The sequence below is a fragment of the Lynx canadensis genome, chromosome B3, assembly GCF_007474595.2.
Source record: "Lynx canadensis isolate LIC74 chromosome B3, mLynCan4.pri.v2, whole genome shotgun sequence".
NCBI lineage: Eukaryota > Metazoa > Chordata > Mammalia > Carnivora > Felidae > Lynx > Lynx canadensis.
The window spans coordinates 117,096,842-117,121,136 of record NC_044308.2 but is presented as its reverse complement, the minus strand read 5'-3'; the positions used below and the strand labels follow the sequence as shown (position 1 = coordinate 117,121,136).

The window sequence follows — 24,295 nt, the reverse complement described above, 5'->3', positions numbered from 1 at the left end:
TAAGAAGACCTAATACCACTTCCACCAGAGTGGATCTTTATTAGACTAAACCACTCATGCTAGTTCCATTTCTGTGGCTATGTTGTAGAGTTATGACCAATGAGACTTGATGGATAATCTGCTGAGGGCTTCTGCGGTACTTTGGGGGATCGGGGGTATGGACGTAAAAATAGGTGGAATTTAGGGGCACCTGGGTGGCTTAGTCCATTAAGGAACCGACTCTTGATTTCTGATCAGGGGTGAGGTCACGATCTCACAGTTGGTGAGTTCCAGGCTGTGTTCCAGAGTGTCGGGCTCTGTGCTGACTGAGGCAGCCTGAGCCTGCTTGGGATTTTCTGTCTCACTGTCTCTCGGCCCTTCCCCCTGCCCCTGCGTGCATGCACTCGCTCTCTCTTTCTCAAAAATAAATAAATAAACATTTTTTTCTTAATAGGTGGAATTTAAAGTCATGGAACCTCGAGAATTTCCTGTAGCAGTGACAGCGTCTGCAGACAGCAAAGCAGGTTCAAGATTGGAAGACTTCTCCAAGCATATGGTTTGTGTTAATTACACATACTCATACACACGCACATGTCCTGATACAAACCCATGGCCCGGCCTTCCCCTCCCCCTGAAAATCACTGTTCTAGTCTTTCTTATGAGGCTTCCAGCTGGAGCACCAGGAACTAAGGGATTTTAACCTGCATCTCAGTGAGATATAAGTGTGTCCGTTGGTATTTACTTGCTCGTATTTAATATACATCCAAGCAAGTAATTAGCATTTAAAATACCCTGACCAGAAACGCTATTCTAAGAGCGGTTGCTCCAAGTTGATCTTTTCTCCATTCATGAGAACGATTTATAAGAAATATCTCGGAGTTCTTTTCAATTAACTCAAAATGCCTTCTTATGGGGCAACTGGGTGGCTCAGTCGGTTGAACGTCCAACTTCAGCTCAGGTCATGATCTCGCGGTCCGTGAGTTCGAGCCCCGCATCGGGCTCTGGGCTGATGGCTCAGAGCCTGGAGCCTGTTTCCAATTCTGTGTCTCCCTCTCTCTCTGCCCCTCCCCCGTTCATGCTCTGTCTCTCTCTGTCCCAAAAATAAATAAACGTTAAAAAAAAAATTAAAAAAAAAAAACAACAACAAAAACAAAATGCCTTCTTATTCCTATTTCTCTCCATTCTGACCTCCTTGCCTGAGGAAGTCTTCATGTCCCCCCTTTCTCTGCAGTAGACCTCAGCTGCATCGTGCACACTCAACCATCAGCCCTCCTCACCAGCCCCCACCCTCAGTGGTTCCGTGCTGAGGTTTGTCTTCCATACCGACCTTCGCCACACTGTTGATATCTCAACTGTCCTTATTTATAAGGAGCATGCTTACCGCACAGCAAACTGGGACCACAACAGTAATTAAAGGTAATTCCCAAATTTCTTTTGGTCTGGATGATAATGCTGCTGAGCTGTCTTGGGCATGTTAACCACCAGCACAGATCAATCAGCACCTCAGCCTCCTCAGCCCTAGGGGCGACAGATTGCAAAGCCCTTGGTCTGAACTAGCAGGTGTTATGGGTTTTCCTAAACCTAGAACAATTAATTCATCCTGTTCATGCAAAGGTGCGCTACCTGTGCCATATTTCTGGCCTTGCTACGTACTTTGAGTGCCACTGATTTCACCCATGAAAAATATTTCTGATGTGCATTGTGCTAATGAACAAATCCTCTGGTGTTGATGGGATGTGGATAACTGAAGCCATGTTTAGCTTACCGTGTTTAGTAAGCCCACCCCTTCACACACACGAGCTTCAGATGAGAGTCTCTAGAAACTCCCTAACTACTCCTAGAATTAGGCACTCCTGACTAGGATACTTCAAATATTAACTAACTGCCTGCTTATCTGTTCACTAAACTTCACTAACGCATGTACATCTTGGTGACATGCAGGTTAAAACTCTGGTTTCTCATCCCTAAAATTCTGTTGAATCAGAAACATACAATGGGGCTAAAAATCAGTGAGGTACCACGCACTCTGATTAATTCGGGTGGTTCAGATACAGCTTAGAGTTCGAGGACTCCCGCCCTAGAGAGGAGGCGAAGAGGGCCTGCCTTAGCCCCTGGAAAACCCCCCTAGAAAAATCGGGACAAGCGAAGGGAAGAACCAGCCCTCATTCTTCTCCACTTCTGAGGCTCAGCTGTGAAGTTGGGAGCAACTCTGGAGGATTTACAAGCCACAGATGACAGAATCCACTCCATATCTGGAGTTCCCCAACCTTCTCTGGGAGCACGACCACAAAGGAAATGGGTCCTTGTCTCTTTCCTATTTATCCCCAGCACTGGGGTGGGTCACGTGTAATTTTGTTAGGAACCTCCTTTTCTGGGGAAAAGAAAAATTATTCTTTAACCAAGAAGAGGAGAAGAAATGGAATACTTTATTTTATATATTTTTTAATGTTTATTAATTTTTGGGAGAGAGAGACAGAATGAGAGTAGGGGAGGGGCAGAGAGAGAGGGAGACACAGAATCCAAAGCAGGCTCCAGGCTCTGAGCTGTCAGCACAGAGCCTGACAAGGGGCTCGAACTCACAAAACGCGAGATCATGACCTGAGCCAAAGTTGGCCACTTAACAGACTGAGCCACCCAGGTGCCCAGAAATTGAATACTTTAAATGTAACTGTCTAGAAGCCAGAGCTGTCCTGTACCTCAGGTAGGTTTCAAACAAACCTTTATCATAGTAACCCAACCCCATTCCCACTTACCACGTATAATATTTGCCTTTTGTTTAAATATATATCTTAAAACGCAATAAAATCGTATTATCTCTAAGAAATAGAACAATTGGCTAAAATGAAGATTAAAAACTAATCCCCAGGGAAATTAGTAGCATGCTTAGTTTTGAGATGATAGGTTGTTTAATAGAATTGCATACCAGGAATGAAAACTATTTTACGTAATGGAAAAAGATCAAGGTTTAAGAAAATATACACACATAAATATTTATCCCGAGAGAGTATTTTTAAGTAGGAGATTTTTTTTAACTACTATATCAAACTCAAATGGGAACACAAAATTATTTTGGGTAAACCAGGTCTGTTTGTATCTCTTTCCTTGCAATTAAAAAGTAAAAGATTTCGGCAGTAAAACCCCATCCCAATAAACTATGCATTTTCTTTCTCTTGGGAGACCTCTAAAATCAGGGGAAATTAAGAGAAGGAATCTATTAGCTAATCCTTTCATGGGATCAGGGCTCAGCAACTGATTTAGTGTCGCAAATGGAAAAAATGGAAACAAGCCTGTAAACGGTGAGTGCAGCCTCATTCTTTAATTGCACTGTGTTGGTAAACACGAGACGGGTTTCCCAAATGGGAGAGAGTCAAGCTGCAAAATCTAAGAACCACACCACACAGCGTTCAGTTAAAGCGTTTTCCAAGTTGGCCTTCTATGAGAGAGGCTGGAATTGACAAGAAGACACCTGACCTTAGAAGTCCCGCGTGCTAACATCTGCAGTGAGGCTGCAGCTTATTCTGCAGATGAGGAAACGGGTCCAGAGAGAAGCAGGAAGCACTGAGCAAAGATTACAGCTGGAACAGAACTCAGCTCTCCCGGTTCCTGCCCTGCTTTCTTCCTCATGGCGCTTTTCAGAGTTTTTGCACTTGTTTGATTGGTATTGCTTTTTTAGCTGAAGAACACTCAGAACTAAAATAATAATAGAAGGAACAGCTGGGCCACATGGGGGTCTGCTGCCCAGGCCATGACTTCTATTGACCATGAGGGCTCCCCCGGTCACAGGTAGAAACCACTGTGGTTTCCATTTCTCCCAAATCCCTGTTGCTTGACCTTGGTGAAGTCTAATCATTCAGTACTTCTGTCCCCATTTGTAGAGTGGTGCTGAAAATCTCTTCCCTGCCAAGCTGCTATAATGTATTCTTTTTTTAATGAATTTTTTGAAGTTTATTTATTGAGGGAGAGAGCACACGCCCACAAGTTGGGGAGGGGCAGAGAAGAGAGGGAGGGGACAGAGGAGAGAGAATCCCAAGCAGGCTCCACATTATCCATGTGGAGTCTGATGCAGGGCTTGAACTCACAAACCATGAGATCATGACCTGAGTCGAAATCAAAAGCCGGACACTTAACAGACTGAGCCACCCAGATGCCCATATAGTGTATACTTTTGAAAGCAGAGGCAGGAGAAGAGGGTGTGTGACATCAACCCAGCAGCCTCTCTGTGATGAGGCCTATCACTTGGACTATGTGACCCCCGACACAGGCGAGGGGTGCTCTGACAGCATCAGGGTCTACTTGCCCACAACCCCACATCTCCACACATCAAAGCTGGCAGGACAATCCGATACGTGTCTAAGGCCATTTGTAGCACTGAAGATTGTCGTGATGCCAGAAGCATTGGTAATTAGCTCTAAACTACTTGAAGATTCATCCTGGCTCTGGATGTTAGGCCTGACCCAGGGGCATACCTCCCAACCTGACCACCTAGGGCATCCTATTTCTGGATTGGCTGGAACCTGACCCTGGGCTTTCTTGCCGCCTATTTTCACCATTTTCCTGCCTGGAGGGGACAACTGAACTGAGATTCCTCCGCTTAATCCCCTGCACACGCTTCAGGCATGGGTTCTCAATGGTACTCACCTAAAAATAAGCTGGGATGCTTCTCGAAATGCCTGTTCCCAGATCCTGACTCAGTGGCTTTAGTGGCTATGTCCTGAGAATCTACATTTTAACAAACAGCGTGACTGTGGATCACTGGTCCTCCCTCTTTGACCTGCCCTGCTGACCCAAGACACAGACCAGCCTCCTGAGCGGGCCGGCAGGTGCCTCCATGGCCATCCTGCCAGGCTTGTCCCAGCCTTTGACACCTTAATTACCTAGTTCCTTCAGGGGCCTGCTCTGCGAGGTCCATGAGAGACCCCACACCACAGCGGTGCTGTGCCTAAATGTGTGGGCCTATTACCAGAGAACAGGCTCCAAACTCAGGTTCAGCTGCTCACCACTCAAAAATCGATATTCAAAGGACAAGTGGTGGTGGGAAAGGAAAGTTTGCTTTATGCAGGAAGCTGGCAACCTAGGAAGATGGCGGGCGAATGCCTCAAAGACCCTCTTCCTCATCCTGGGGGGAAACCAGAGGGCTTTAAAGATGAAGGCGTGGGAACAGGGAGGGGGGGCTACATGCAAGAGAAGCGGGTGCCCAGGTGGTCAGTCGTACGTCGCCATGACCCATGACCCGGAACAGACTTGCCCGCATCAGCGGCAGCTGTTTTTGAGTTGTAGTCAGGCTTTATCTTCTGGGAGAGTTGAGTCCTTCACGCCTCAAGGCCAGTGGCCTGCAAATCTCAAAGAAAGTCAGTTAGTTCTGCTACAGATCAAGGGAGTAAGGTCAGAAAGCCAGAGCGGGTAAGCTTGAAGCAAGTTAACCCTTAAGACCGGTTGGAGTGCTGTTATAGGCTCAGCCTCCGGAGAATTCCTACAACATGGCTGTCTCCCAGGCCTGCGGCAATACACTTGAAATCAGGCTAATTTTCTTCCCAGTGCTCAAAACACAAAGGATTCGTTTCCCCCTCCTTTCTTGAGCAATAAAACTTGTTTGCCTTGAGGAAAACTCAGAGGCCTATTTACCAGAAATTTCTTGAGGGCAGCTTCTTCCATCTGCAGGGCCCTTTAAGTGGCTAATGGAAAACTCAATCAACAAGAAAGATTTCTTGGCCCATGTCACTGGAAGGTCCAGAGCCGGGTCAGGCCTCAGGCCTGGCTTGATTCAGTTTCTTTCCATCTGCTTTTGTTTTGTTTTGTTTTCAGTGTCTCTGCTTGACCTTCCATGGTGTGAGCAGCACTGAACACACACCCACACACCGCAGAAGGAGACAGAATGTGCCTGCTGTGACATTCTAAGCAACCAAATCTTGAGATTCACCCTGATTGGACTCTGCCCATCACATGTCTGCCCCTGAACCAATGATGGCAGACGTGCTGACTGCTTCAATCCCACCTGAAAGTCAAGAGTGGCATCAGATTCTCCCAGTAGCACAGGCTATACGGGAGGGTGGACACAGGTCCTATTAGGGTGGATGAAGGGAGGAATGGGGTTCTGGGTAGTCTCATAACAATGGCCGAAACAGCTACAGCTGGCTCACAATTCACACAAGGGATTCACAGGTATCTCTCTGACTAAAAGCAGCAGAAACCAGGTACAAAACAAGTCTTTGGTGGTTAATCCGATACACATGAATACAAGTGAAGGTGCCGTGAGGGGTAATAGAAGACCAGGGCTTCTTCCATCAAATGAGGAAAGGGTGTAAACCTCACATTTCTCTCCTCTACTAACTTATCTCCTCCAAGTTGAATCCCCACGTTGTCGTCAGATAAAAGTCGCTTCATGTTTAATTGCTCTTATTCCTCAAGTAACTTTGTATCAATTTTAAAATCTGACAGGGAGCTACTCTTAAAGGCGTGGTACCTGTTTTCTTTGTGAGCGTAAAGATATGTTCAAGCAGAACAAATGCAAGTGAAACATTTTTAACTCTAAAAACACTAGTGCGTATGTCTAGATTCTTTTTTTTTTTCCTGTGAAGACATTGGTATCACATTGTGTTTTAAAATACAACACCTGTTTTATAATCGGGGCCTTAGGGACCCAGAAACAAAAAGAATTGATTCTTTTAAGAGAAACCAACTGGTAAAAGGAAAGAAACCCTTGTCAGCTAGGAGGCAACTGAGTGAGTGAAGGCTCAAAGCCAAGCTAGAAGAGAAAAAAAAAAAAATATGATCAGTTAGGGTTCCCAGAGTGGAAAACAAGCTCACCAGAGCCCATGAAAAATCTCCAAGAAGCAAAAAGATAAGAAAAGTGGAGTTGGTCCTTGTGTGGGTTTTCTTACATTCTTCCCCTCCACCCCCTAGCCCATTGAAGGTAGTCCCGAAGGATTGTAGGAACCCAACTCCCATTGCCAACGACTGACTTAGGAAAGGATAAATATGGATCATGGCTGACAAAGAACCTCTCCTCGTTTCTCCGAAGAAACACAGGAATAGACAATCCCCCTTCTTCCCCTGGGCCTAAAACTTGGCAGTCAACTGGCCTGAGGACCAAACCCACCCACAAGGAGAATGGGACGGGAGAGACTCAGAGAAGGACAGCCAGGGTATGTGTACCACCGGGGGGCCTGCCCCACTCTGTTATCCCTGTTACACAAGGTAATAAACCTCCCTCTGCTGAGCCAGCAGGAGTCAGGACTTGGAATTACTTGCCGCAGAAAGCTTTCTCACCGACACAGTGGTGTTTTGGTAACCACACGTTCTAATAGTTCAATTCAAGCAGGTAAACTTGAAAATCCATTTTAATTATTGGTATAGGATGTTTGGGGCTGCAAATCACATCATGCATAGGTAACAGGCTCTAACCAGTAAGGCTATTTCTTTATCTTTACCTAACAGGAAATAAGTAGGTAGATACTTCCAGGCCATCCATCTAATTAGACCCAAAATCTGTCATCCCCGGAGAGGAATGTCAAAAAGCAGGTAGGGAGACATGGAACTTTTTTTCCCCATGTCTCTGCTTTGTTCAACAAAGAAAATTGCTGAAGCCTCTGACCACGCTTCCTTAAGTCTCATTGGCCAGAACCGGGTAGATTACATGACCACCTTCCCTGTAAGAAAGTTCCTGGTGGTGGCTTCCAGCATCTCATGCAGCTGGCTCTGCCAGAAAGGCGGATATAGGAGGAGAATGACATCTGGGTAGGAGGCCCTGTCTACTTAGCCAAATCCCCCAGCCCAACTTCCTCCAACCCAAGTTCTCTGAAGGAAGAATTTCATACTCTTCTAGCACAAAATGTATAATAATGGATCAGTTTAGTTCCAAATATTATACATTTAACGAATAGCTGGATATCAAATTCTTAGAAACATCTGTGTTGTTCATTGTGTGATAGGCCAACAGCAGAGAGAGCAGGGAAGGAAGAAGCTCTCGCTTTGCTGGTAAATCACTACAAAGCTCTCTTTCTGGAGGACACCTGGCTGGCTCAGTCAGGTGAGCATCCAACTCTTGATTTTGGCTCAGGTCATGACCTTGCAGTTCATGGGATTGAGCCCCACATCAGGCTCTGCACCGTCAGAACAGACACAAAGACAAATGGAACAGAATAGAGAACCCAGAGGGGCACCTGGGTGGCTCAGTCCGTTAAGTGTCCAATTTCGGCTCAGGTCATGATCTCATGGTTCATGAGTTCAAGCCCCACATCGGGCTCTGTGCCGACAGCTCAGAGCCTGGAGTCTGTTTCGGATTCTGTGTCTCCCTCTCTCTCTGCCTCTCTCCCACTTGTGCTCTCTCTCTTTCTCTCTCAAAAATAAATAAAAACATTAAAATAAATTAAAAAAAAGAATAGAGAACCCAGAAATGGACCCACAAACGTATCGCCAACTAATCTTTGACAAAGCAGGAAAGAATATCCAATGGAATAAAGACAGTCTCTTCAGCAAGTGGTGCTGGGAAAACTGGACAGCGACGTGCAGAAGAATGAACCTGGACCGCTTTCTTACACCATACACAAAAATAAACTCAAAATGGATGACAGACCTAAATGTAAGACAGGAAGCCATCAAAATCCTAGAGGAGAAAACAGGCAACAACCTCTTTGACCTCTGTTGCAGCAAATTCCTGCTAGACATGCCTCCAGAGACAAGGGAAACAAAAGCAAAAAATGAACTATTGAGACCTCATTGAGATAAAAAGCTTCTGCACAGTGAAGGAAACAAGCAACAAAACTAAAAGGCAACTGACAGAATGGGAGAAGATATTTGCAAATGACATATCAGATAAAGGGTTAGTATCCAAAATCTATAAATAACTTATCAAAGTTGGGGCACCTGGGTGGCTCAGTCAGTTAAGCATCTGACTTTGGCTCAGGTCATGACCTCACAGGCCACATCAGGCTCTGTGCTGACAGCTTAGAGCCTGGAACCTGTTTCAGATTCTGTGACTCCCTCTCTCTCTGACCCTTCCCCAGTCACACTCTGTCTCTGTATGTCTCTCTCTCAAGAATAAATAAACATTAAAAATTTTTTTTAAAAAAAGGAACTTACCAACTCAACACCCAAAAAACAAATAATCCCATGAAGAAATGAGCAAAAGACATGAAAAGATGCTCAACATCACTCATCATCAGGGAAGTACAAATCAAAACCAATATGAGATACTACCTAACACCTGTCAAAATGGCTAAAATTAACAACTGAGGAAACGACAGGTGTTGGTAAGGTTGCAGAGAAAGGGCAACCCTCTTACACTACTGGTGGGAATGCAAACTGGTGCAGCCACTTTACAAAACAGTATGGAGTTTCCTCAAAAAATTAAAAATAGAGCTATCCTATAACCCAGCAATTGCACTACTAGGTATTTATCCAAAGGATACAAAAATGCTGATTCAAAGGGTAACATGCACCCCAATGTTTATAGCAGAACGATCAACAATACCCAAATTATGGAAAGAGCCCAAATGTCCATTGACTGACAAATGAATAAAGAAGTTGTGGTATATACATACAATGGAATATTACTCAGCAATTAGAAAGAATGAAATCTTGCCATATGCAACAATGTGGTTGGAACTTAGAGATTATGCTAAGTGAAATAAGTCAGAGAAAGAAAAATATCGAATGATTTCACTCAGATGTGGAATTTAAGAAACAAAACAGATGAACATAGGGGAAGGGAAGGAAAAACAAGATAAAGAGAGAGAAGGAGGAAAACCGTAAGAGATTCTTAAATACAGAGAACAAACTGAGGGTTGCTGGAGGGGTCTTGGGTTGGGGGATGGGCTAAATGGGTGATGGACATTAAGGAGAGCACTTGTTGGGATGAGCACTGGGTGTCATATGTAAGTGATGAGTCACTAAATTCTACTTTTGAAATCATTAGTTTTTATTAATTTTTTTAAATGTTTATTTTTGAGAGAGAGAGACACAGAGCGTGAGCAGGGGAGGGGCAGAGAGAGAGGGAGACACAGAATCCAAGGCAGGCTCCAGGCTCTGAGCCATCAGCACAGAACCTGATACGGGGCTCAAACCCATGAACTGTGAGATCACGACCTGAGCCGAAGTCAGATGCTCACCAACTGAGCCACCCAGGTGCCCCACAAAATCATTATTAAAAAACAAAAAAACAGGGGCGCCTGGGTGGCTCAGTCGGTTGAGCGTCCGACTTCGGCTCAGGTCATGATCTCACAGCCTGTGAGTTCAAGCCCCATGTCAGGCTCTGTGCTGACAGCTCGGACAGAGCCTGGAGCCCGCTTTGGATTCTGTGTCTCCCTCTCTCTCTGCCCCTCCCCTGCTCACGCTCTGTCTCTCTCTGTCTCTCAAAAATAAACAAACATTGAAGAAAAACTAGATGAGACCACCCAAGTGCAGTGCTTATTAGCAGGTAGTAAGTGCTCCAAGAATGACTGGCACCCGTGTGAGGTTGGAATCGTGACCTCCAGTGGTGAACTGTATCTGGGGGTTTCTGAGAACTGATTTGTAGATTGGCAGGAATTTTGCCAGCTAGCTGTGAAATGGTTGTTAGCTTGATGGTGAATATTGACACTACGGAAATCAGCAAGTGCTACAAAGCAGAGCTTTCCTTTTTCCTGGTGAGCCAGTTGTAGAACATGTACAGTGCACCACTGATTAGCTCCATTTGATAGACGAGATTCAGAAAGGTTAAGTAATTTACCCAAGGCTACACAGCATGTAAAGGGCAGAAATGCGATATGAACTCAGTTATCTATCACTTCCAACCTGACCACTTTCTCCTCTTTTGCAAGCCAATGTAAAATATTGTGCAATTATGCTCCCATTTAGCAGCTACTTAACGTGTATGTGCAGAGCACTGTTCTAGGAGCTGCGGGGCCTACATACATACACTACCCTCATCATCACATTAAAATTAAACCTTCAGAACCTTTTAATTCAACCCACTTGTCTGTCACTGCACTGTTACCACCCAAGGACGCTCTCTACTCAAGAGTTGGATGAAATCGTAAGGCTGGTGAACTGTCTTGGGGTGGGCTCCCCCTAACCTCCCCCTGCAGCCCCACTGCAGGGGGAATCTCCTTCCCCCTTCCAGACGTGTCCAGGTCCAAGTGTAGCCACATCATTAAAAAAAACCCTGCTTACCAGGGCGCCTGGGTGGCTCAGTCGGTTAAGCGTCCGACTTCGGCTCAGGTATGATCTCGCAGTTCGTGAGTTTGAGCCCCACGTCGGGCTCTGTGCTGACAGCTCTGACCCTGGGGCCTGCTTCGGATTCTGTGTCTCCCTCTCTCTCTGACCCTCCCCTTGTGCTCTGTCTCTCTCTCAAAAATAAATAAACTTAAGAAAAAACCCTGTTTATCATATGTTAAGATATGACTCTCTCCTTGGATTTTTTTGCATTTTCAGAGAATAATCTTCATGAGAAAAAAGCCCATGTGATGAGGTAAACTGGTTGCAAAATTACCCATGGGCCATTACAAACTAGGTAATTATTTCCTTTCTTTTCTGCTTCTCCACCCAAATGGAGCACAACTTTTGATGTTCTCCCAAGCTTTGGTCATTCTAATACTGCCTTTCTATTTTTTCCATACTCTCTCTCCTGTTTCTTTTAATAAATAATTTTTCCTTAAATCAGTTCACTTTTCCCCCTCAAATGTATTTTATTTTATGTTATTTTTTAAGTAGGCTCCATGCCCAGAGTGGAGCCCAACACAGGACCTGACCTCACGACTGTGAGATCAAGACCTAAGCTGAGATCAAGAGTCAGACGCTTAACCGACTGAGCCACCCAGGTGCCCCTCCTCCCTCAAATTTATTTTAACAGAAAGTGTTGTGCCACTGCCTCAAATAGAAAAGTATAATGACTTGCCAAAGATAATGAGAGTCATCAAATAAACACGCAACTATTAAAATAGAAGAGTATTCAGATGTTTAAGTCCAGCCATCCTCTCACACACCACCAGTGGGATATCGCTCTAAGAGGCGGCTTTTCTCTCCTCCCGGGAGGTGAGTTAACATTTAAAATACCCTGACCAGAAACGCTATTCTAAGAGTGGTTGCCCCAAGTTGATCTTTTCTCCATTCATGAGAACGATTTATAAGAAATATCTCGGAGTTCTTTTCAATTAACTCAAAATGCCTTCTTATTCCTATTTCTCTCCATTCTGACCTCCTTGCCTGAGGAAGTCTTCATGTCCCCCCTTTCTCTGCAGTAGACCTCAGCTGCATCGTGTACACTCAACCATCAGCCCTCCTCACCAGCCCCCACCCTTGGTGGTTCCGTGCTGGGGTTTGTCTTCCATACCGACCTTCGCCACACTGTTGATATCTCAACTTTCCTTATTTATAAGGAGCATGCTTACCGCACAGCAAACTGGGACCACAACAGTAATTAAAGGTAATTCCCAAATTTCTTTTGGTCTGGATGATAATGCTGCTGAGCTGTCTTGGGCATGTTAACCACCAGCACAGATCAATCAGCACCTCAGCCTCCTCAGCCCTAGGGGCGACAGATTGCAAAGCCCTTGGTCTGAACTAGCAGGTTAGTGATGGGGTTTCCTAAACCTAGGACAATTAGGTTACCCTGTTCATGCAAGGATGGTTAGTTACCTGTGTGTTGGGAACGTCATCGGAAGGACATGACCGCCAATTGGAGGCTCCTCACTCCTTCCTCTGTCCTGGGAATATGCATCCTGCTTGCCTTTCCCACTCCCAGAGGCTACTTCAAGGACGTAGCCTTAAGATAGTGATATGGTATTGAGAACACCTGCCCAGTATATGTGACTGAACCCAGTGAAGGCCCCTTTATAACATTTTAAGATTGGGTGGGCAGGTGCAGGGATCCATTTGTCTCACATGTAAGCTTCCGTCGCTGTTATTGAGATTGCCACCCACCTACCCGTGATGGCCTGCCTCTTTCTTTGGTCTCTCCCTCCCTTCTGAGTACAGAGGCCAGTTTCAGATTTTACCAGGAAAGCTCCCAAGACGGTTGCAAACCAATGCTGTGTAAACGTCGCTCACTCCACTCGTGAGTGGACATACATGTCTTAAATCTCACTCGTGAAAAACAGGCTTTGTATGTGATCCAACAGGAATCCTCATTATGGCTGACGATGGATGTTTTGCCCAACCTAGCAAGTGGGAATGGAAAAATGGCTTCATAAGATTTAGGAAAAAAACGAAGAGATGTAGTGTCCGGTGAATTGGCACGTTGCAAAGCAAAGTGATACCTTTCGTCTCATAGAAACTAGGCCATCTTGGCCAAAGGGTAAGCAGTAATGTTGTCAATTCTGTAGAGACGTCTCTGCTGTGTGCTCTGTCATGATGCAAAGGAGTCACATACTCTGCCCATTTATGAGCTAAATGTGCTGATGACTCTGCTTTTTACACCTTGCGCTTCCTTGGAGACAGAAATATTTACATTTGTGAAGACATTTAGGAAGCGCTTTCACATATTTTTTTTTTCTTTTCTTTTCCTCAAGACCTGAAATCAAGCCAGAGCGGGCCATACGTCTTAGGGACAGACACCAGAAATGGTGAGAAGTCGAAACAGGGTCATAGGAACAGAGCTAGGAAAATAACTGAGGTGTCAGGGCTCCATACCCGATCACTTTGCCATGCAGGCCCCAAGGGGTCCAGTTCCAAAAGAAATACATATTTCCCCAGATTGCTTCTTTCCTGCTGGGTCCCCACGGTGAGAATGGCACCGCTAGCCAATCAGCAAGCTGGCAACCTTGACCCCTTCCTAGGCATCTCCCGTTCTCATCAGCCCATCCTTCACACTGACTCTCAAAGCTGTCCCTACTCTCTCTCTCTCACCACTGCTGCCCTCATCATCTCTCTCCCGGACCCTTAGAATAGTGTTTTAATGGGTCTCTGCCTATGGCTTGGGAACTTGTCCCTATCCAATTATCCACCATGTGAGCACCTGAGTGAGATTCCAGCATGCAGCTCTGGACATAGCTCCCACTTGCATTGAAGTCTCTAACAGTTCCTTCTTGAATAGAGAAGTACGACCGCTGGAGTCAACCACTCTGTTTCTCTTTCTCTCTCTCTTACACACACACACACACACACACACACACACACAGGCAACTGTAGGTTCCACCCCTACTAAATTGCATTCCGTTTTCTGAATATGCCAGAAAATCTTATAACTGTTTATAGTCCCTGGGAGGGCATTCCATCCCCACTGGGCCACCCCCCCAACCAACGCTGGCTTAGAAATCAAGTTACATCCCTTAGGAAGTTCTGCCTGATCCAACAGAACTGACACTACCCGTCCTGAGGCACATTGTACCCTGGATATACTTTGGAGGTCCGCAATGCCTTACCAGGCCCACCCATTCATGTTCCGTCTCCAGCAAAACCTGAGCTCCTAGAGGATAGAGAAATATCTTAATAGCCTTTGTATGTTCAATGCCTAGCATGGAGGAAACACATCATGCATTTTTTTAACACAAAATGCATTATAAATAAGTGAATTAATACATTTCTGTATCAAATAATGATTACTCCCCAAGTAGATCTTCTTTTGTATGTTAGATAAGGTTGAAGACCTTCAGGGAGCACTCAAAACTTTGTCCAGGGGCGCCTGGGTGGCTCAGCCCATTAAGGGTCTGACTTCAACTCAGGTTATGATCTCACAGTTTGTGAGTTTGAGCCCCATGTTAGGCTCTCTGCTGTCAGTGTAGAGCCCACTTCAGATACTCTGTCTCCCTTTCGCTCTGCTCCTCTCCCCTCATTCCCTCTTTTTCTCTCCTTCCCACCCCCCTCAGAAATAAACATTAAAAAAAAACTTTGTCCAGTAAATTTGTCCTGTAAGTGGGTAAACCTCTTCTTCAAGGAAAACAAATAGCCCATAAAGGACCAAACCCTCAACTTTTTACTCTTGACCTTCACCCACCAACTGCCAACCAACTCTAAGGATTTTCTTGGCCTACTGGTCAAGGGTAGCTTTTGACCCCATCATGTACTTCCCCAATTTGCTCTTTCTTACTTAGGTCATGGTTTCTCTTTCCTTAGTAAATTATTGATTCTAGATGAAGGGAATAGCTTGCACATACTGTCTACAAGGAGTAACAGGGACATTGATTTGGCCATGCTTAGGGTTTTATTTTAGGAAGCTATGGGAAACCAGGCGGGGTAGGTAAGGCCAGATGTGAACAACAGTATGTTAGCACTGCACAAGAGCTTAGAATCTGGCTTGTCTAGAGTTTCCTAGAGTGGGGTCTACATATATCATCATGGAGGAGTGTAGGTTGATTTCACATAGATATATGCAAAAAAAAACCCATTTTATTTTAAATATGTGCTTATTTATGTGTATTAGAAAAAAGGTTATCATCACTTTAGTTCCACGATTTCACATATATTATTGCCAAGACTTTGTTGTTGTTGTTTTAAAAAAAAGACTTAAGTAAACAAATGAATCAATTTAGAAGAAAAAATGTTAAAAAAAAAAAAAACATGGCGAATATTATGAAGGCGACACCCGAATGACTGAGGCTGAGGAAGTGCTGAGCTAGTATAACACCTCTTCACGTCTCATGTGGGGAAATCCAGACCCAAAGAAGCTAAATAACACGTCCCAGGTCAAGCAGGTGGAAGGCCTGCCACACCAATCTAAAGACCAGCTCAGCCATCATTCAGACGCTGACTATACCAGGTAAACTTGTCGAATAAAAAACGTTTCTGTTGTTATCAAATGAAAATATTAAAACATAATTTTAATTCCGGGAACGACTCGAGGATAGGGAGGGAAGGTGGGAAAGAAAGAGGAGCAAACCCACCTACATCACCGCAGCCTGGCCCCAGAGTGGACCTTCCGTACCGCTCTTCCTGCAAAGACGATGCGAAATCCCAACACTGGAAACTCTTGCTAGAAGATTTCCTGAAATGATCACTCATTCCGCGCTGTCCTCTCTGTTCCACTTCATCACGCTCGAAGTTTTGCCGGCTGGGATTTTTGCTGTCTTGGCAAACATGGTGATGGTGTCAAACCTAATGTTTGCTAAATTTTTGCAGAAATGCTGAGAAGACTTCCGTGGGGGCCTATTGTCAATTATCTGGAAAAAGAGAAGTTTGCCGACATTAGAAACAAGGACTGTGTGGGGTTAGGCTCTGGGTTTTAATGAGAAGAATTCAAATTAGAATGTTGGCTATTTCCTATAGCTTGCTAAAAATAACCTGGGTGCCTGCTTCCTTCCCTCACACTTCATTTTCGGTGCCTGCTCATGCTGAAGAGGCAGGAGGGCTGGAAAATGCTCCTTGGGATCTTGCACCAGTGCTCGAAAGATCTGTGCTTCAGATCAATGTAATTTAGCTTTGACGTGCTCTCTCGTGCACCAACGGGCATGCTCCTTTGGGCTCCTGTCAGATTTACCCTTGAGGAAGCTTGAAGGTGATAAGGGGACCACACACACCATGCCCTGTTGATCTTCCCTCTTCAATGTCTCTTTCCATCACTGCCACCAGCTTAGCCCAATCATTCCTTGCCTGGGATGCTACAAGACCCTCTGCCTGCTCTTTCTACGTTGAATCTACCCTCTCCCCACCCAGTCACATGGCAACCAAAACAATCTTTTCCAACACAAAGCTGAACACATCCCCCACCACTATCATGACCGCTATCACCAATTAAAACTATTCAATGGCTTCCCATTGCTTGTCTGATAAACATTAGAATCCTTGACGTGGTCTACAAGCAAGGTCCTCCCTGATCTGTGCCCTGGAATCTCTCCAACCTCAGCCCCTCTCCCCTTCACTCTCCCTGATCCAATGCAGAGTCCTTACTCCTTGTGCTTCACCAGGTCCCCACAGGGCCCCCAGCTCATTCCCTCCCCTTCCTTCTTTATCGACTTAATTCTTGCTCATCATTCAGGCCTCAACCCAGTCATCACTTTTTTAGGAAAGCTTTTTATGACCCTTTAGACGAGGTCAAATCCTTTCTCATATTGCCTCTCCTAGCCCCATGGAGATCTCTCCTTACCAGCACTCGTCACCACTTCCTTTGCACATTTATTTAATGATTAATTGGTTACTAGTGTTACCCCTCTTGATGATAGCTCCATGAAAACGGGAACCACATCTGTTTGCCCATCCTTGTATCTTCCATATCTAATATCATGCCTGGAACACAAGAAACACTCAGTATTTCTTGAAGGAAATAAACATCAATCCCCTGAAAGACCCAAGCCTCCCTCTCTTGCACAGGTCCTTTCCAAGAGAAAGGAAAGTATTACTGCATTCAACTGCAGCACTTTCTCTACCTTGATCGACACCATAAACTCTCATTTCCCATCCTTACTGTCCTTACCTTAGTCCTCCTGATGGGATATGTTCTGTAGACGATAGACTGGGGGAAGGAGGTTCCCTGAATTTCCCTGAAGTGCTAGGAATACATTAGTATTGTGCTTTTTCATCATAAACCAGTCTGACTTCTGCCTGGATCTTCCAAAGGAATTGTCCCTACATAAACCACAGTGCCTCTCTCAGTTTCTTGATTCAAATGGAAGGTCTCATACGTCACTTTCCCTATTAAGTTAAAAAAATACACATTTTTCTAACATCTCTGTGCAAACGAAGCCTTAGACACTCACTTGTATTGTGGAGGAAGTTTAGAGAGCGAGGGCAGAGAGGGAAGATTAATGGCGTCAAGGCAGGTGACTCAAAGGTTTCTAAATGAAGTTGTTTTTTTTTTAAGTCTATTTATTTTGAGAGAGAGAGAGAGAGAGAGAGAGAGCAAGTGGGGAAGGGGCAGAGAGAGGGAGAGACGGAATCCCAAGCAGGCTCCGCACTGTCAGCGCAAAGCCCAATGCGGGGCTTGAACTCATGAACTGTGAGATCATGACCTGAGCTGAGATCAAGAGTCAAACGTTTAACCAACTGAGCCACCCAGGCACCCCTGAAGCTTTAAGGAATCTGTCTCCATGGGGGATCAGGGGAGACAGGAATGGTGAGACAAGCAGCCGGACCTTCAAGACAAAGGAAGGTTAAAAAAAAGCTGATGTAAAAGGGGAGATGTCCTCTCTCAACCACTCTGCCCCACCCACAGCTCCCTGACCTACCGTGGACCAGTCCTGTGGTTTGGAGTCAGGTGGTCCTGAGGGCCCCCAATGGCACCCTGCTCACCATCTTTCCTGGAGGATCAGCATTCAGCTTCTGGTGCTTTGGAAATCCAGCTCAGCCCACGATGAGGGAGTTATTATTGGCACATTCTTGAATTTTATCAGTGTTTTTAAACAGTGATCACTGTGTGACATACAGAAGTCCAAGAAAAGGCTGTGAGCACTGGGAGATTAATCTGCTTGCTCTGGGCCAGCTTCCACATGCCAAATGTTTGGGTCAGGGTCAGATCAAGGCTGCAGATGGTCGCCGGCAGACAGCTACTATTTTGGGGGCCCAGGTCATGGGAAAGGCTTACAGTTCAAAGTTGGCTTCTATGTCTGTCCCATGACTTTTCCTTCAGCCTCATGTATCACAGTCATCAACAATCCATCAAATTTGAGGAAATCCTTGTTGCTTAAAGACCCTGATATTATACTGCTATAGAAGCCCACAGGATTGAGGAGAAGGCGGGCAACCTCAGACCTCTCCTGCCTCCCATAGAAGGGGAAAGAAAAAGGGAAATATTTAAATATCATGTTATGTTCTATCTAGCTATATATTTTTCAATCTCTGATTTGAGCTGAGTTTTAGGAATTCTGTGTCCCTTTCAAAAACTACAGCTGCGAAGAATACAGAAGATCACATCAGTGTATCTTGTTAGAAGATATAAGTTCAGATTTCGTTCTTTTCCTGTTTTAAAATTTTTTAAAAAGTTTATTTATTTATTTTAGGAGGGGAGGGGTGGAGAGAAAATTCCAAGCAGGCTTCTCGCTGACACAGCGCAGAGCCCAATGTGGGGCTCGAACCCGTGAACCACGAGATCATGGCCCCAGCCAACATCAAGGGCCAGATGATTATTTTTTATTCTAATGTTTATTTATTTTTGAGACAGAGACAGAGCACAAGCCAGGGAGGGACAGAGAGAGAAGGAGACACAGAATCAGAAGCAGGCTCCAGGCTCTGGGCTGTCAGCACAGAACCCGATGTGGGGCTTAAACCCACGAACTGTGAAATCATGACCTGAGCCAAAGTCAGATGCCTAACTGACTGAGCCACCCAGGTGCCCCAAGAGTCAGACATTTAACTGACTGAGCCATCCAGACACCCCTAAGTTCATATTTCCAAAGGGCAAAGATCTGACTTTTGAGATGGTTCATCCAGGAAAATTTTCCTAGCTAAGTGGATGACAGGGAAAGCTCAGGGTCATGCTAGCCAATGAGAAGTCCGTGTAGTTCTATTGTTTCTCATTTACAGTCTATCCATAGATGGGAAGAGAAACTGATCAAGGGTGAGAGTGACGTATGGGTTTTGGGGGAAGAGCAGAAAGGACCCTTGTCTAATGTTAGGACTCTATTTTTCAAACTTTAGATCTGTATCACCTGGGAGCATTTTTAAAGTGCAGATCTTCAGATTTTCATGGCATGTGGCCCAGCCATCTGCACTTTCAGTGGGCATTACATGTAATTCCAAAGCAGCCTGAGGAAAAGCCATGCTAGGAAAGCTAAAATCACAATAGGGGTGGGAGGAGAAAGGATAAAGGTATCTACAATTCACCATCATTGTTAAAAAGCCCAGGGATGAAAGGCAAATATTAAATATAAATCCAGGAAAAATTCAGGATATTGGAAAGGTGAGTTCCATTCAGACATCAGACAAGACCAGAGTTAGCTTACCCGTAAGTGAGAGCAGCTGCAAATTTGTAAATTAGGTACCACGTTTCGGTTGTTAAGTGAGAGAAAACCCAACGCAAATTGGGTTAAGCAAAAACTCAAGAACCTATTGGCTCACGTCAATGGAAAGTACAGTGGTAAAAGTGGTCTCCAAGGTTTTCAGGGGCTCAAACATCATTGAAACTCAGTCTCTCTGCCTTTGCCTCTTGAATGTTACATTTCTTCCATCTTGGTTACCCTTTTCTCCTCTCGTGGAGAAGATATCTGCCTGAAGTTCTGACTGTTCATACATGATTCCAGGTCTGGAACCAAAGGAGAAAAGGAGAGAAAAGAGAACTCCTTTGTCCAGGTTATTCCATTTAAAAAAAAACAAAAACAAAAAACCCAGGATTATCTCTGATTGGATTAGCTTGGGTCACGTGACTACTTCTCGCCGATTAGGGATTCAAATACAATGTTGCTAAGATCTGGATGATTTTCCTACCCCTAGATCAGGAGATTATTTTCCTATCCCTAGATCTGGTGAAGGGATAACCCAACCCCATGGATTAAAAGTACAGTGGGAAGGGGATATAATTTCCTAAGAAAAAAACCCAAGATCTCCTTCCTAGAAAAAGACGAAATAGATTCTGGGTAGCAGAAACCATGATTGTCTACTACAGTGGCTGAGAAATATTTTTGTTTAATTACACAAAAAAGTCGTGTTGACCTTAAAAATAAATCTGCCAGTTATCTTACAGCCAACAAGAGGAGATTATCTGGAGAATAGCAAAGAATTGTAGTCCAGGACAAGTAAGTTACTGCAAAACCACGGACAAGTCCCGCTGAGCAAAGAAGCACACCCCTTTATAGAGAATGAAACAGGGAATTTGGGATGGCTGTCACAAACACAAAGTCCATTAGAGGAAATTAGGAGTTGGAAGTATAATTGCTTCTCATTGGCAAGTTGTGACAGTCTTCCATTGGCTGGGCTATTGCCAGGGAAGGAGGTAAGTCTTTCTTCTTCCTGCTGGAATAGTAAAGTAGTAGCCACATCCCACTCTTCCTGGTCTAGCAGTGACCGGGAGTGCTAGGGTGTAAGAGCTCCCCCTGCCGGCCTCCAGCTCCATTCTAAAGGAGTTTTGTTTTATTAATTTCCACAATATCTATCGGTTAATATTCACTTATTTTAATATTAAGTATCGAGTTCTACATTTCAATGTGGGTGTTATACTATTGTAATAGCCTGTTTGTTTCTAATTTTCCCAGTGGATCATAACCCCATGAGGGCAGAGACTGTATTGATCTTGTTTATCCATGTGTAGACAAGGAGTCTTTACAGTAGGATGTGCAAAAAAGTACGGTACACGAAGACAATGGTAGAACTTCTACTCATTTTTCTTACCTAATTTCTGGGAGGATAAAAAGAAGCTTTATTAACATTTAGCGTGTGGCTATGTGGATTGGCAATGACACACTCATTAGGTTCAGCAGTGGTAATGGTAACAAGGGATCCCAAGAGACGAGAACTCCACTTGTTCATTCACTCCTCCGGCTCCTGGCCTCCCACCCAGCACCATTCAGACTCGCTGCCTGATGCTATGATTTGTCTGACTGACCCTAGGACCTCTCTCTCAGGAGGTACCTTCATCCAAGAGGGACACTCACTTTCTATCTGATCCCAGCAAACTGGATGTCAGATGTAGTATAATCTGTCAATTCCTAGTGATCATGATCTAGTGCCTTACTATTAATGAACGCAACCTTTCCAAATGTAGGTTGGAAAATAGGCTGACCTCAGTCAGCCAACTGGGCTTTGTCAAACACCTAGTATACCAGGAAGAGGGAGATAAAGACATTCATAAGGGAAAGGCCTTTCCCTCAAGGAGCTCAACTAGGAAAAGAAGTCAGGTAATTACAGAGGTGACTGCCATTTAGAGAGGCAAGGATGACGACTGCACATGCTTTCTTCAAAAGGCATCATTTCCCTAAGGCAGTCTTATTTTTTTTTTCATGTTTATTTATTTTTGAGAGAGAGAGAGAAAGAGAGAGGTGGGGGGAAGGACAGAGAGAGAGGGAGACACAGAATGTGAAGCAGGCTCCAGGCTCTGAGCTATCAGCACAGAGCCCGACTCGGGGCTCGAACCCACGAGCTAATGGTGAGATCATGACCCGAGCTGAAGTCGGACTTAACCGACTGAGCCACCCAGGCGCCCCTCCCTAATGCGGTTTTAAAGGAAGCACCGCTGTTGACAGGAGCGGGTCTTCCTTCACCCCAGATTCCTGGAGTTCTTTTCAATACAGTGTTGGAATTAACCCTGCCATGCCTACACCCAGGCCAGTATATCTTTTGTAGGTAGAAACAAAGGAGAAAGGATTCAGACCTGGCTGATCCAGTGAGTCAGGATATCAGCCTGTCAACAAAAATCTAAGAAGCAAACATTAGACTCCTAGATTAGGAAGCAGGCACATCACCTCCCAGGGCTCATTCCAATAAGGTAAACAGACTGGCTGCATTATCTGTCAATCTACAATGGTTGCAGGCCAACATCGCCAATGCCCAATTTTATGTTCCATTAAGATTTCAATTAATCTCTTCCTCATTTAGTCTCGGAGGGGGATTGATCTGCCTTTAAATAAATACCACACAATCTTTCACTTGCCAAAGGCACATAAGCTTATATATTTGATGTATGTTCTTTCTCATGTCCAGAAACAGCATCTATTCTTTCTCTATCTACATCGACTTTGCCAGAAATTGTAGTTCCAAGAGTTTTCCTCCCTGTTCCTAGGAAGAGAATTTCTCTGTGTCTGAATCTTATATTTCCCAACAGTTTCACACCTCTTCGTGAGTATACAGACTTTTAAAAACTGTACTGATTAAGTAAAATGTGCCAGAAGATACCCAAACTTCTCTTTGAGGTACCCAAGTCTCCACATCTAACAGGAACAAAAGGTTTTGCTTTTTCTTTAAACCCAATAAGATATGCTGCCACTCAAGTCGCCGTGAAGAGTGAGCTACCAAAAGAACCTTTGGTAAATTTTTTGTCTACAAAATGAGTGGGGCAATTCATGTGTTTCCACAGCCTGCGTCTCTCTGAATAACAAGAACAACATCTAAGAGGAGAAAATAGGTTATTCGTGTCCCATAGTTGAATCATTTAGACGTTTTTTTGATGTAAGTAACAGAAAACGCCACTCGATGGCTAAACAATAAAGGGCTTCCATCCACCATGCAACAAGAAGTCCTAAAGCACTTTGGTTTTCAGTTGTCCATCTGTGTCATCAAGAACCAGACTCTTTTCTCCTCAGAATGTAGACTCTGTCTCAAGCTTGACACATCATGATAGAAAGACGGCTGCAGCAACCTCAAGCATCACTTCCTCACATATCAATACCCAAAAGCTGTGAGACAGAATGTTCCATCCAGAAGCCCTGCAAAAAGGCTTTCCTCACATTTCATTGACCAGAATTGATGACACACCCATTTCTAAACCAATCACTGGCCCGGAAATTGGTATTATCAAGATCCAATCCCCTAAAACATCCATATGACCAATAAATGTACAAAATTAGATTTCTGTTAGCAGGGAGGAATGGCTGTTATGTAGGCAATCCACAGCTTTTGTGCACAAGACCAACCGACAGATGAGGAGGTGGGAGTGGGTTGGGGATTGACCCAAGCAGCTTTGAGGAAGCTCACTTTATGTTAGCCTGAGCTTTCAACCGCTGGAGCCATTCCATTAGCTCCAGTGACAACAACTGAATATATTGTCTCTAAGATATCTTTGTTAAGACGTGTATATATTAATTGGCCAGAAGAATGATCAATAGGTAACCTATGTCTATTGGCACGTAGACAAGAATTTATTGGTCAGATTAACTATAAGTCAGATTGGAAACAACATTAATAATTGGGTTAGACATTTTCACATGTTTACCATGTGCTGGCAATGTATGAAATGCTTTACATGGTTTATAGATTTTAGAGATGAAAATTGCAGCCATCTTTCTACCCAACTGTAAGATGATCACTTACATCTTACATCTTTAAAAAGTTAAAGATTATATTCTGGGCTGCCCTCCTTAATGGGTGCTAAACTGTTCCAGATTTTATACCCACGTTTCACATCCAGGAGAGAAAATTTTGTTTCCTAGAATTCCCAGCAAAAGTTTCAAGTTACCAGTTGGTTGGATCACCTGTGAGTCAATCCCTGTGGCTGAAAGAACACATGTTAATTGCGCTAAAGCTGGGTTGCTTGAACCAATCACATCAGCAAAGGAAAATGAGGTTACCTGGATTGGCTCAAACCACATAGTGCCCATCCCTAAACCTGAGGGGTTGGGGCAATTCCATCTAAACAACATAGTTGTTACTTACTGTGGAGGAGTTAAAGTCAATGTTGGAGAGACACCCACAGGTTCTTAACAGTGTTTTCTGGCAGTGGGAAAGTGGGGGAAATTTGCAAAAGGGATCCAGTTTACAAAAGTATTCACTCAGACTGGTGAAACCCTACTGATACTCCAGGGAGGAAAAAGTAGCTCTGATGAAGAAT

The 24,295-nt window shown here is 44.4% G+C and overlaps 1 protein-coding gene across 1 annotated transcript in view; it reads right to left on the bottom strand.

Annotated features, from left to right (window-relative positions):
- RGS6 (regulator of G protein signaling 6) overlaps positions 1 to 18,136 on the bottom strand; it is a 606,443-nt gene extending 588,307 nt beyond the window's left edge. Inside the window, exons 1-2 of the mRNA XM_032593398.1 lie at positions 18,051 to 18,136; positions 15,774 to 16,049 (exon numbers count right to left, since the gene is read on the bottom strand). The gene's annotated coding sequence lies outside the window, so the exon portion shown is untranslated. The remainder of the gene's footprint in view (positions 1 to 15,773; positions 16,050 to 18,050) is intronic.
- Positions 18,137 to 24,295: the final 6,159 nt, after the last annotated feature.